Source organism: Pongo abelii, chromosome 20, assembly GCF_028885655.2.
Source record: "Pongo abelii isolate AG06213 chromosome 20, NHGRI_mPonAbe1-v2.0_pri, whole genome shotgun sequence".
Lineage (NCBI taxonomy): Eukaryota > Metazoa > Chordata > Mammalia > Primates > Hominidae > Pongo > Pongo abelii.
In genome coordinates, this window is record NC_072005.2 from 10,094,721 (window position 1) to 10,106,796 (window position 12,076).

At 49.7% G+C, this 12,076-nt stretch overlaps 1 long non-coding RNA gene across 1 annotated transcript; it reads left to right on the top strand.

The window, feature by feature from the left end:
• Positions 1–2,497: 2,497 nt before the first annotated feature.
• LOC100936364 (uncharacterized) lies at positions 2,498–4,413 on the top strand. The gene is made up of 4 exons (XR_008516390.2): positions 2,498–2,602; positions 2,682–2,772; positions 2,893–3,028; positions 3,514–4,413. It is a non-coding gene; the product is annotated as an uncharacterized LOC100936364 (long non-coding RNA).
• The last annotated feature ends 7,663 nt before the right edge of the window (positions 4,414–12,076 follow it).

Sequence of the window (12,076 nt, forward strand, 5' to 3'; positions counted from 1 at the left end):
GTAATGCAGACCCCACCTACCTGCTTCCTGAGCAACCTTCCCATACTTCCCACATGGGTGCAGGGCAGTGTCTACTCAAATCAAGACTCCTGTGTTAATGCCCCATCGTTACTTCCCTGCATGGCCAAAACCAAGTCTTTTCCCTGTTTGGGCCTCAGTTTCCCCTAGCATGGAGTTGATTGGACAAAGGCTGGAGCTCTAGGGCTACAGGCCTTGGAGGCTGTCAGCCACCCTCCAGTCTCCACCCTCTGCCCCAGCTCACGAGTGATGTGGAGAGGTACGCCTTTCAGTACGAAACCAAGACAAGTACCAGTGACAGCACTGTTGTCCTCTACCTGGAAAAGGTGAGAGGGGCCGGGTGCCCTCCGCCAGAGGTGTGTGGGCACCCTGGAGGCTGGAGAACCCAAGGTCGGTCCCCTGGGTGGGTTTTGCAGACAGCCAGGCCCTCTCAGGTCAGCTCCTCCAGTTGCGATCCCTGTGGTCATGGCCAGTGCCAACAGCCAAGGCCTCGTGGTCGGTGCCACAAGGTCAGTGCCCCACAGTCAGCGGCTCTGGCCGGCTCAGACAGGACTCTGTTCTCTCCAGCTCTCCCATGAGAAGAACACGGTGCTGGGCTTTTGGGTTCACAGGATGCTGCAGGCGGAGTTCCTGCAGGCCGCCCTCGTCACCATCTACGACTACTACGAGCCTTGTAAGGAGGGGCCCCCGTGCATGGGGATGAGGCCTGCAAAGGACAGGGCCAGGTGCCAGGCAATGAGAGACCGGGCATTGCCAAAAGGGGGCTGGGCCTGGGTAGACATAAGGGGCGAGGTCTTATTGGATTGACCTAGGTTGGTGGGGACAGGAAGGAGATGGGGCAAAGTTGAAGGGGGACTGGGCGTGGCCTGCTGGGAATGGGTGGGGAAGGGGCAGGCTCTTTTGAGTGGGCGTGGCCTGTCGACAGAGGTGGCTGGCCAGGGCCCTTCAAAGTGAGGTTTATAGGGCGCAGGGCCAGGAAGAGGGGAAGGTCTGGGAGGACCTGGAGGGCACAGCCCAGGGACAAGGAGGGGCAGGAGGGAGCCTGGACTTTGGAGGATGGGGAAGGCAGGCCAGGGTCCGGAGCGGGTGAAGACTTCTCGGGACTAGGCCAGGTAGGCAATGAACCCCCAGGAACACTGGCCCAAGACAACGCCCTCCCCCAACCCCTGCACCGTCCGTCCACAGCCCGGAGGTGCAGCACTTTCTACAACCTGCCCACAGAGCAATCTTCCCTGCGAAAGATCTGCCACAAAGACGTCTGCAGATGTGCAGAGGGTGAGATGTGCCGAGGGTGAGCCCCATGCCACCAGGCTGGGGCTGCCAGGTTGTGGGGGGCAGATCCAGGAGCCCTTCAAGCCTCCTCCTGGCTGTAGTCTGGCCTGAGTTTAGACAGAAAGAGAAAGAGACAGAGGCAGAGGCAAAGAGAGACAGAGAGAAGGCACAGAGAGACAAAGCTTGTCACACACACGTACTCATACTGCCAAAGATCAAATGACCCGGAGACAGAGAGAAAGACACAAAGAGACGAAGACGGGAGAAATAGACAAGAAAGTGACCAAAAAGAGAGACAGACGCTAGGCATGGTGGCTCATGTCTGTAATCCCAGCACTTTGGGAGGCCAAGGCAGGAGGATGGCTTGAGGCCAGGAGTTCCAGACCAGCCTGGGCAACACAGTGAGACCCCATCTCTACCAAAAAAATTTTTAAAAATATTAGCCAGGAGTGGTGGTAAGTACCGTAGTCTCAGCTACTTGGGCAGCTGAGGCGGGAGGATTACTTGAGCCCAGGAGTTGGAGACTACAGTGAGCTATGCTTGTGCCACTGAACTCCAGCCAGGGTGATACAACAAGACCTTGTCTCAAAAATAAATTTTAAAAAAGCCGGGCTCAGTGGCTTACACCTGTAATCCCAGCATTTTGGGGGCCAAGGTAGGTGGATCACCTGAGGTCAGGAGTTTGAGACCAGCCTGGCTAACATGGTGAAACTCCATCTCTACTGAAAATATAAGAGTTAGCTGAGCGTGGTGGTGCATGCCTATAGTTCCAGCTACTCAGGAGACCGAGGCATGAGAATTGCTTGAACCTGGGAGGTGGAAGTTGCAGTGAGCTGAGATCACACTGCATTCCAGCCCAGGCAACAGAGCGAGACTCTGTCTCAAAAAATAAATAAATAAATAGGCCAAGTATGATAGCTCACACCTGTTGTCCCAGCACTTTGGGAGGCCGAGGTGAGAGGATTGCTTCAGCCCAAGAGTTTGAGACCAGCCTGGGCAACATAGTGATAGCCCCCCATCTCTTAAAAATATAATAATAATAAGAGAGAGAGAGAAGAAAAAGAAAGGAAAGAGGAAGGAAAAAGAAAAGAAAAAGAGAGAGAGACAGAGAGCCCCACAGACCAGAAGGGCCAGATCCAGAGACCCAGGCCTGGGGGCTGAAGGGAGGGAGGGTGGGGGGTGAATGGGAGGAAGTCCCCTGTCCCAGCGCAGCCAGAGCAGCCACCCTCCTGCCCATCCCTGCAGAAGCCCAGTGACCAATTGAGGCAGGAGGAGCTCCAGACAACAGCCTGTGAGGCAGGCGTGGATTTTGGTGAGTGTGGGGAGCCACAGGGGACAGGCAGAGCCCACCTGCAGGCCGAATGCCAACACGACACCCTCCCCTTCCCCAGTGTACAAGACAAAGCTAGAATCTGTGGAGGTCTCTGCCTCCAACCCTTACGTCTATTACAACATGCAGGCTCGAAGACATCATTAAGAGTGGTATGTCCCGGGTGACAAAGAAGGAATCCCAGTGTGGGGTCACCTTGAGGGCCCACCCTGGGGGTCCCATTGTGTGGGAGGGTCAGACCTGTGTATGTGCACACACTGGGTTTTCTCCAGGTACGGACCCTGCCAAACCCCTGGCCATGAAGAAATTCGTCTCCCACGCCACCTGCCGTGACTCCCTGGGGTTGCAAGAACAGGAATTGTACCTCATCGTGGGCGAGACGTCAGACCTGTGGAGAATCAAATCTGAGTGCGTGAGGGGTTCCACCCATCCTGGGGACTCAGGCCTGGGCCTTCTTCCCTACCCTCAACCCAGCCCTCAGTTCCACAATTTTTGCTGGAGATTCCAAGCAATTCTCCTGCCTCAGCCTCCCAAGTAGTAGCTGGGACTACATGCGTGCACCACCACACCGGGCTAATTTTTGTATTTTTAGTAGAGACGGGGCTTCATCATGTTGGCCAGGCTGGTCTTAAACTCCTGGCCTCAAGTGATCCGCCCACCTCGGCCTCCCAAAATCATGGGGTTACAGGCGTGAGCCACTGCACACGGCCACGGAAGCATTTACTAATTCCCAGTGATTTGGACTAAGAGGCTGGAAGATCAGAGAGGGCCCTCGGGTGTGGACACTACAGGCTAAGGCTCTGGCAGGCTGTCAGACAGGGCAGGGCAGGGAGGTCCCCATATCCCCAGGGACACCAGGCTCTCCTCACCTTCTTGCTTCTTGTAACCCACAGTTACAGCTACGTTCTGGGCAGGGAGACGTTCCTCATGCTTTGGCCAGCAGATGGAGATGCCAGCAAGAAAGAATTGCGGGACCAACTGGAGGAATTTTCGGAATACATGCGCACCCACGGCTGCCAGTCCTGAGCCTCTTCTGCTTTCAGGGAGGTGTCACCACGCAGCTCTAGGCCACTGGGTTTAACCCCAAAAAAAGAGCACAGGATATGACACCCAAACCCTGGACATTTGTCCCTGTTTCAGCTTTCACCAGGGGACCTGCACAACTTGCTCTGGCATAATGTGGACCTGTCTCCTCCCTCTTCCCCTTCTACTTGGGTGGCTGAGGCGGGAGGATCACTTGAGCCCAGGAGTTGGAGCCTGCAGTGAGCTATGCTCACTACATCTGGCTCCGTTCTGACCACACTGGCCTGCCTTGCATCCTTCCAACACCCACCTCAGCGGGGAGATGATTCCCAGCTCTGGGCTTTTGCACCCACTGTTCCTCTCCCAGGTGCACCCCTCTCCCTAAAGTCGGCTTGGCTTGAACCATTCCCTTGTCTGGGCTCTGTTTAAATGTCACCTCTGGCATGGTGGTTCATGCCTGTAATCCCAGCACTTTGGGAGGCCAAGGTGATGGATGTTAAATGGGTGTTTTCCCTGCCCCACAATGTCAGCTCCTTAAAGTCGGGGTTGTATCTGTCTTATTCACTGTGGTATTCCCTGTTTCTACAGCAGGAGCTGGAACTCAGTAGGTGCTCAGGAAATAAGTGTTGACTCAGTGAATAGATGGATGGATGAATGAGTCAGTGAATAAATGGGTGGAAGAGTTTGGTGCCCACATTCTGCGCTTGGCCCTAATGGTTCACTTGCTCTGTACCTTCAAGGAGCTCGTAGTGATGGAAGCTTTGTTTTTTGTTGTTGTTGTTGTTTGTTTTTGTTTTTTTGTTTTTTGGGACGGAGTCTCCCTCTATCGCCCAGGCTGGACGGCAGTGGCACGATCTCGACTCACTGCAACCTCTGCCTCCCAGGTTCAAGCAATTTTCCTCAGCCTCCTGAGTAGCTGGGACTACAGGCTCCTGTCACTGCACCCAGCCAATTTTTTGTATTTTTAGTAGAGATGAGGTTTCACCGTGTTAGCCAGGATGGTTTCGATCTCCTGACCTCGTGATCCACCCGCCTTGGCCTCTCAAAGTGCTGGGATTACAGGCGTGAGCCACCGCATCCGGCCTATGATGGAAGCTTTGATGGGGAAGCCCAGGCAGTTTAGGAGCCCAGAGGAGATGCAGGGAGGGTGACTGAGTTTCATCAACGTGGGCTGCGGCAGGAGTGGGGGCTTCTGCCAAGCTAAGACAGAAGCCCATGTGGATTCCGGGAACCTCCAAGGAGTGCCAGAGGGATTGCAAGATGTCTGTTGAACTTGGGTGTGAAGGAGGGACTAGAGGAGGGAGAGAGGGCTGAGGCTGCAGATGGGCTGACTCCTTTTTTTTTTTTTTTTTTTTTTTGTCTGTTTGTTTGCTTTTACGGACAGGATCTTGCTCTGTTGCACAGGCTGGAGTGCAGTGGCATGATCTTGGCTCACTGCAGCCTCTGCCTCCTGGATGCAAGTGATTCTCACGTCTCAGCCTCCTGAGTAGCTGGGATTACAGGCATAGATGTATGCCACCACACCTGGCTAATTTTTAAAACTTTTTTCTAGAGATGATGTTGCAGTATATTTCCCAGACAGGTCTTGAACTCCTGGGCTCAAGCGATCCTCCCACCTTGGTCTCTCAAAATGCTGGGATTACAGGTGTGAGCCACTGCAGGGTTGACTTCTTAAAGGTCCTTGAATGCTGGGCTAAAGGGTTTGGCCATTATCAAAAGCGGCAGGGAGCCATGGAAGGTGTTTGAGTAGGAGAAGAACTGACCAGCCCTGAGGTGGAAAGGCTCAGATGATTGATGGGTGGAAACTGAGTTGACTGGTCAGGCATGGTGGCTCATGCCTATAACCCCAGCACTTTAGGATTACTTGAGCCCAGAAGTTTGAAACTAGCCTGAGCAACATAGTGAGACCCCATCTCTAAAGAAAGATATGTTGGCCTAGCCCACAGAGCGAGACTCCACCTCAAAAAAAAAAGAAAAAAAAGAAAAAGAAAGAAAAAAGAAAAGAAAAGAAAACGTCACAGTGCATAATCAGATTCTAGATTCTTAGTATTTTTTTTGTTTTTTTGTTTTTTTGAGACAGAGTCTCACTCTGTCCCCAAGCCAGAGTGCTTTGCTGTGGTATGATCTAGGCTCACTGCACCTCTGTCTCCTGGGTTCAAGTGATTCTCGTGCCTCAGCCTCCCTAGTAGCTGGGATTGCAGGCGTGCACCATGATGCCTGGCTAATTTTTGTATTTTTAGTAGAGACGGGGTTTCACCATGTTGGTCAGGCTGGTCTCTAACTCCTGACCTCAGGTGATCTGCCCGCCTCAGTCTCCCAAAGTTCTGGGATTACAGGCATGACCCACCGCACTCAGCCAAGATTCTTTATCTGTGTCTTTGCTGTCTGTTTCCCCTACTGGACTGGGAGCCCCAGGAGAGCAGGGAGGCTCCCTGTCTTAGCCACAGTTATAATCACAGACACACTCAGGGCTTGGCACATAATAGGTGCTCATTTTGCTGAATGAATGGTTGAAGAAGTAAAAGAAAGGGAGTGAGAGAGAAGGAAGGGAGGGAGGGAAGGAGGGAGAGAAGAGAAAAGGAGAGAGAAGGATAAAGGGAGGGAGGGAGGAAGGGGAGGGGAGGGGAAAGAAGGGAAAGGGAGGGAGGTGATGGGAAAGAGGGAAGGAGAAGGAAGAAAGGAAGGAAGGAAAGATGGCAGGCAAACTGGCTTATGGCCTGTTTCTGTACAGCCCTCAAGCAAAGAGTAGGGCGTTTTTTTAACTCTTTTTTTTTTTTTTTTGAGACAAAGTCTCGCTCTTATCACCCAGGCTGGAGTGCAATGGGAGATCTCGGTTTACTGCAACCTCTACCTCCCAGGTTCAAGCAATTTTCCTGCCTCAGCCTCCCCAGTAGCTGGGATTACAGGTGCTCAACACCACGCCCAGCCAATTTTTCTATGTTTAGTAAAGACAGGGTTTCACCACATTGGCCAGGCTAGTCTTGAAGTCCTGACCTCAGGCGATCCACCTGCCTCAGCATCCCAAAATGCTGGGATTACAGACATGAGCCACCACCCCCAGCTAAAATATATGTATTTTTTGAGACAGAGTTTCACTCTTGTTGCCCAGGCTGGAGTGCAATGGTGTGCTCACCGCAACCTCTGCCTCCTGGGTTCAAGCCATTCTCCTGCCTTAGCCTCCACAGTAGCTGGGATTACAAGCATGCACCATCATGCCCGGATAATCTTTTTGTATTTTTAGTAGAGATGGGCTTTCTCCATGTTAGTCAGGCTGGTCTCTAACTCCTGACCTCAGGTGATCCGCCTGCCTCGGCCTCCCAAAGTGCTGGAATTACAGGTGTAAGCCACCATGCCTGGCCTTAAAACATTTTTAAAGGATTGATTGGCTGGGCGTGGTGGCTTACGCCTGTAATCCCAGCACTTTGGGAGGCCAAGGTGGGAGGATCACGAGGTCAGGAGATCGAGACCATCCTGGCTAACATGGTGCAACCCCATCTCTACTAAAAATACAAAAAATTAGCGGGGCGTGGTGGCAGGCACCTGTAGTCCTAGCTACACAGGAGGCTGAGGCAGGAGAATGGCGTGAACCCAGGAGGCAGAGCTTGCAGTGAGCCGAGATTGCGCCACTGCACTCCAGCCTGGGCGACAAAAATAAATAAATAATAAATAAAGGATTGATTAACAACAACAACAACAAGCTGGGCATGGTGGCTCCTGCCTGTAAGCCCAACACTTTGGGAGGATGAGGTGGGAGGATCCCTTGAGGCCAGGAGTTCATGATCTGCCTAGACAAGAGCCAGGCATGGTGGTGTGCACCTGTAGTCCCAACTACTTGGGAGGATGGATCACGTCACTTCCTGAGAGCCAGGCATGATGGTGTGTACCTGTAGTCCCAACTACTTGAGGAGGGTGGATCATACCACTGCACTCCAGTCTGGGCAACAGAGTGAGACCCGTCTCTAAAACTAAATAAAAATAAACAACAAAGAAGAATGTGCAACAGAGAGCCTATGTGGCCTGAAAACCTAAAATACTTATTATCTGGTCCTTTACAGAAAAAAAAAAAAAATTGCCTACTCCTGAGTTAGGGCATTTGTTATCTATTCCTATGAAACAAATCACCTCAAAATGTAGAGGCTTAAACAATAAATATTTATTATTATAATTTCATTTCTGTGGGTTAGGAATTCACAGGCAGTGGTTTAGTTGGATAGTTTTGGCTCAGAGGCTCTCATGAGGTTGTAGTCAAGATGTCAGTGGGGGGCTGCTGTCATCTGGAGGCTTCACTGGGGCTGGAGGACCCACCTCCAAGGTAGTTCACTCATATGACTGGCAAGTTGGTGGGGACTGGTGGTGAGAGGCTTCAGGTCCATGTCATGTGGATTTCTCCATGGAGCCCTATGGAGAGGCTACGGAGAGGAAGCTGCTTGAGCTTCCTCACAATATGGGAACTGGCTCTCCAAGAGTCAATATTCCAAGAGAAGGAGCAGAGGGAGCCATAGTGCTTTTTATGACCTAGCCTCAGGAGTCACACGCCATCATTTCTGCAATGTCCTATTGGTCACATAAGCCAGTATTATTCAGCATGGGTGGAGACCATGCAAGGCACGACCACTAGGAGGCAGGGTTCACTAGGAGGCAGGGTTCACTAGGGGAATAATTTTCAGCTGGCCATGGTATCCAATCCATTTAATGTGCTGCTGAATTTGGTTTGTTAACATTTTGTTGAGGATTTTTGCATCTATATTCATAAGGAATATTGGTCTGTAGTTTTCTCTTCTTGTCGTATCAGTGTCTGGAATGCTGGCCCCATAGGGTGTAAAAGAAATTATTAAGAAATATTCTTGACATTTCTCCGGAGGAGCCAAGATGGCCGAATAGGAACAGCTCCGGTCTACAGCTCCCAGCGCGAGCGACGCAGAAGACGGGTGATTTCTGCACTTCCATCTGAGGTACCGTGCTCATCTCACTAGGGAGTGCCAGACAGTGGGCGCAGGTCAGTGGGTGAGCGCACCGTGCGCCAGCCGAAGCAGGGGCGAGGCATTGCCTCACTCGGGAAGCGCAAGGGGTCAGGGAGTTCCCCTTCCAGAGGTGACAGACGGCACCTGGAAAATCGGGCCACTCCCACCCGAATACTGTGCTTTTCCGACGGGCTTAGGAAACGGTGCCCCAGGAGAGTATAGCCCACACCTGGCTCAGAGGGTCCTACGCCCACGGAGTCTCGCTGATTGCTAGCACAGCAGTCTGAGATCAAGCAGCAAGTCGGCAGCGAGGCTGGGGGAGGGGCGCCCGCCATTGCCCAGGCTCGCTTAGGTAAACAAAGCAGCCTGGAAGCTTGAACTGGGTGGAGCCCACCACAGCTCAAGGTGGCCTGCCTGCCTCTGTAGGCTCCACCTCTGGGGGCAGGGCACAGACAAACAAAAAGACAGCAGTAACCTCTGCAGACTTAAATGTCCCTGTCTGACAGCTGTGAGGAGAGCAGTGGTTCTCCCAGCACGCAGCTGGAGATCTGAGAACGGGCTGACTGCCTCCTCAAGTGGGTCCCTGACCCCTGACCCCCGAGCAGCCTAACTGGGAGGCACCCCCCAGCAGGGGCAGACTGACACCTCACACGGCCGGCCAGGTACTCCAACAGACCTGCAGCTGAGGGTTCTGTCTGTTAGAAGGAAAACTAACAGAAAGGACATCCACACCAAAAACCCATCTGTACATCACCATCATCAAAGACCAAAAGTAGATAAAACCACAAAGATGGGGAAAAAACAGAGCAGAAAAACTGGAAACTCTAAAAACCAGAGTACCTCTCCTCCTCCAAAGGAATGCAGTTCCTCACCAGCAACGGAACAAAGCTGGACGGAGAATGACTTTGACGAGCTGAGAGAAGAAGGCTTCAGACGATCAAATTACTCCGAGCTACGGGAGGATATTCAATCCAAAGGCAAAGAAGTAGAAAACTTTGAAAAAAATTTAGAAGAATGTATAACTAGAATAACCAATACAGAGAAGTGCTTAAAGGAGCTGATGGAGCTGAAAACCAAGGCTCGAGAACTACGTGAAGAATGCAGAAGCCTCAGGAGCCGATGCGATCAAATGGAAGAAAGGGTATCAGCCCTGGAAGATGAAATGAATGAAATGAAGCGAGAAGGGAAGTTTAGAGAAAAAAGAATAAAAAGAAACGAGCAAAGCCTCCAAGAAATGTGGGACTATGTGAAAAGACCAAATCTACGTCTGATTGGTGTACCTGAAAGTGACAGGGAGAATGGAAACAAGTTGGAAAACACTCTGCAGGATATTATCCAGGAGAACTTCCCCAATCTAGCAAGGCAGGCCAACATTCAGATTCAGGAAATACAGAGAACGCCACAAAGATACTCTTCGAGAAGAGCAACTCCAAGACACATAATTGTCAGATTCACCAAAGTTGAAATGAAGGAAAAAATGTTAAGGGCAGCCAGAGAGAAAGGACGGGTTACCATCAAAGGGAAGCCCATCAGACTAACAGCGGATCTCTCGGCAGAAACCCTACAAGCCAGAAGAGAGTGGGGGCCAATATTCAACATTCTTAAAGAGAAGAATTTTCAACCCAGAATTTCATATCCTGCCAAACTAAGCTTCATAAGTGAAGGAGAAATAAAATACTTTACAGACAAGCAAATGCTGAGAGATTTTGTCACCACCAGGCCTGCCCTAAAAGAGCTCTTGAAGGAAGCGCTAAACATGGAAAGGCACAACCGGTACCAGCCACTGCAAAATCATACCGAAATGTAAAGACCATTGAGACTAGGAAGAGACTGCATCAACTAACGAGCAAAACATCGAGCTAACATCATAATGACAGGATCAAATTCACACATAACAATATTAACTTTAAATGTAAATGGACTAAATGGTCCAATTAAAAGACACAGACTGGCAAATTGGATAAAGACTCAAGACCCATCAGTGTGCTGTATTCAGGAAACCCATCTCACGTGCAGAGACACACATAGGCTCAAAATAAAAGGATGGAGGAAGATCTACCAAGCAAATGGAAAACAAAAAAAGGCAGGGGTTGCAATCCTAGTCTCTGATAAAACAGACTTTAAACCAACAAAGATCAAAAGAGACAAAGAAGGCCATTACATAATGGTAAAGGGATTAATTCAACAAGAAGAGCTAACTATCCTAAATATATATGCACCCAATACAGGAGCACCCAGATTCATAAAGCAAGTCCTGAGTGACCTACAAAGAGACTTAGACTCCCACACATTAATAATGGGAGACTTTAACACCCCACTGTCAACATTAGACAGATCAACGAGACAGAAAGTCAGCAAGGATACCCAGGAATTGAACTCAGCTCTTCACCAAGCAGACCTAATAGACATCTACAGAACTCTCCACCCCAAATCAACAGAATATACATTTTTTTCAGCACCACACCACACCTATTCCAAAATTGACCATATCCTTGGAAGTAAAGCTCTCCTCAATAAATGTAAAAGAACAGAAATTGTAACAAACTGTCTCTCAGATCACAGTGCAATCAAGCTAGAACTCAGGATTAAGAATCTCACTCAAAACTGCTCAACTACGTGGAAACTGAACAACCTGCTCCTGAATGACTACTGGGTACATAACGAAATGAAGGCAGAAATAAAGATGTTCTTTGAAACCAACGAGAACCAAGACACAACATACCAGAATCTCTGGGATGCATTCAAAGCAGTGTGTAGAGGGAAATTTATAGCACTAAATGCCCACAAGAGAAAGCAGGAAAGATCCAAAATTGACACCCTAACATCACAATTAAAAGAACTAGAAAAGCAAGAGCAAACACATTCAAAAGCTAGCAGAAGGCAAGAAATAACTAAAATCAGAGCAGAACTGAAGGAAATAGAGACACAAAAAACCCTTCAAAAAATCAATGAATCCAGGAGCTGGTTTTTTGAAAGGATCAACAAAATTGATAGACCGCTAGCAAGATTAATAAAGAAAAAAAGAGAGAAGAATCAAATAGATGCAATAAAAAATGATAAAGGGGATATCACCACCGATCCCACAGAAATACAAACTACCATCAGAGAATATTACAAACACCTCTATGCAAATAAACTAGAAAATCTAGAAGAAATGGATAAATTCCTCAACACATACACCCTCCCAAGACTAAACCAAGAAGAAGTTCAATCTCTGAATAGACCAATAACAGGAGCTGAAATTATGGCAATAATCAATAGCTTACCAACCAAAAAAAGTCCAGGACCAGATGGGTTCACAGCCGAATTCTACCAGAGGTACAAGGAGGAGCTGGTACCATTCCTTCTGAAACTATTCCAATCAATAGAAAAAGAGGGAATCCTCCCTAACTCATTTTATGAGGCCAGCATCATCCTGATACCAAAGCCTGGCAGAGACACAACAAAAAAAGAGAATTTTAGACCAATATCC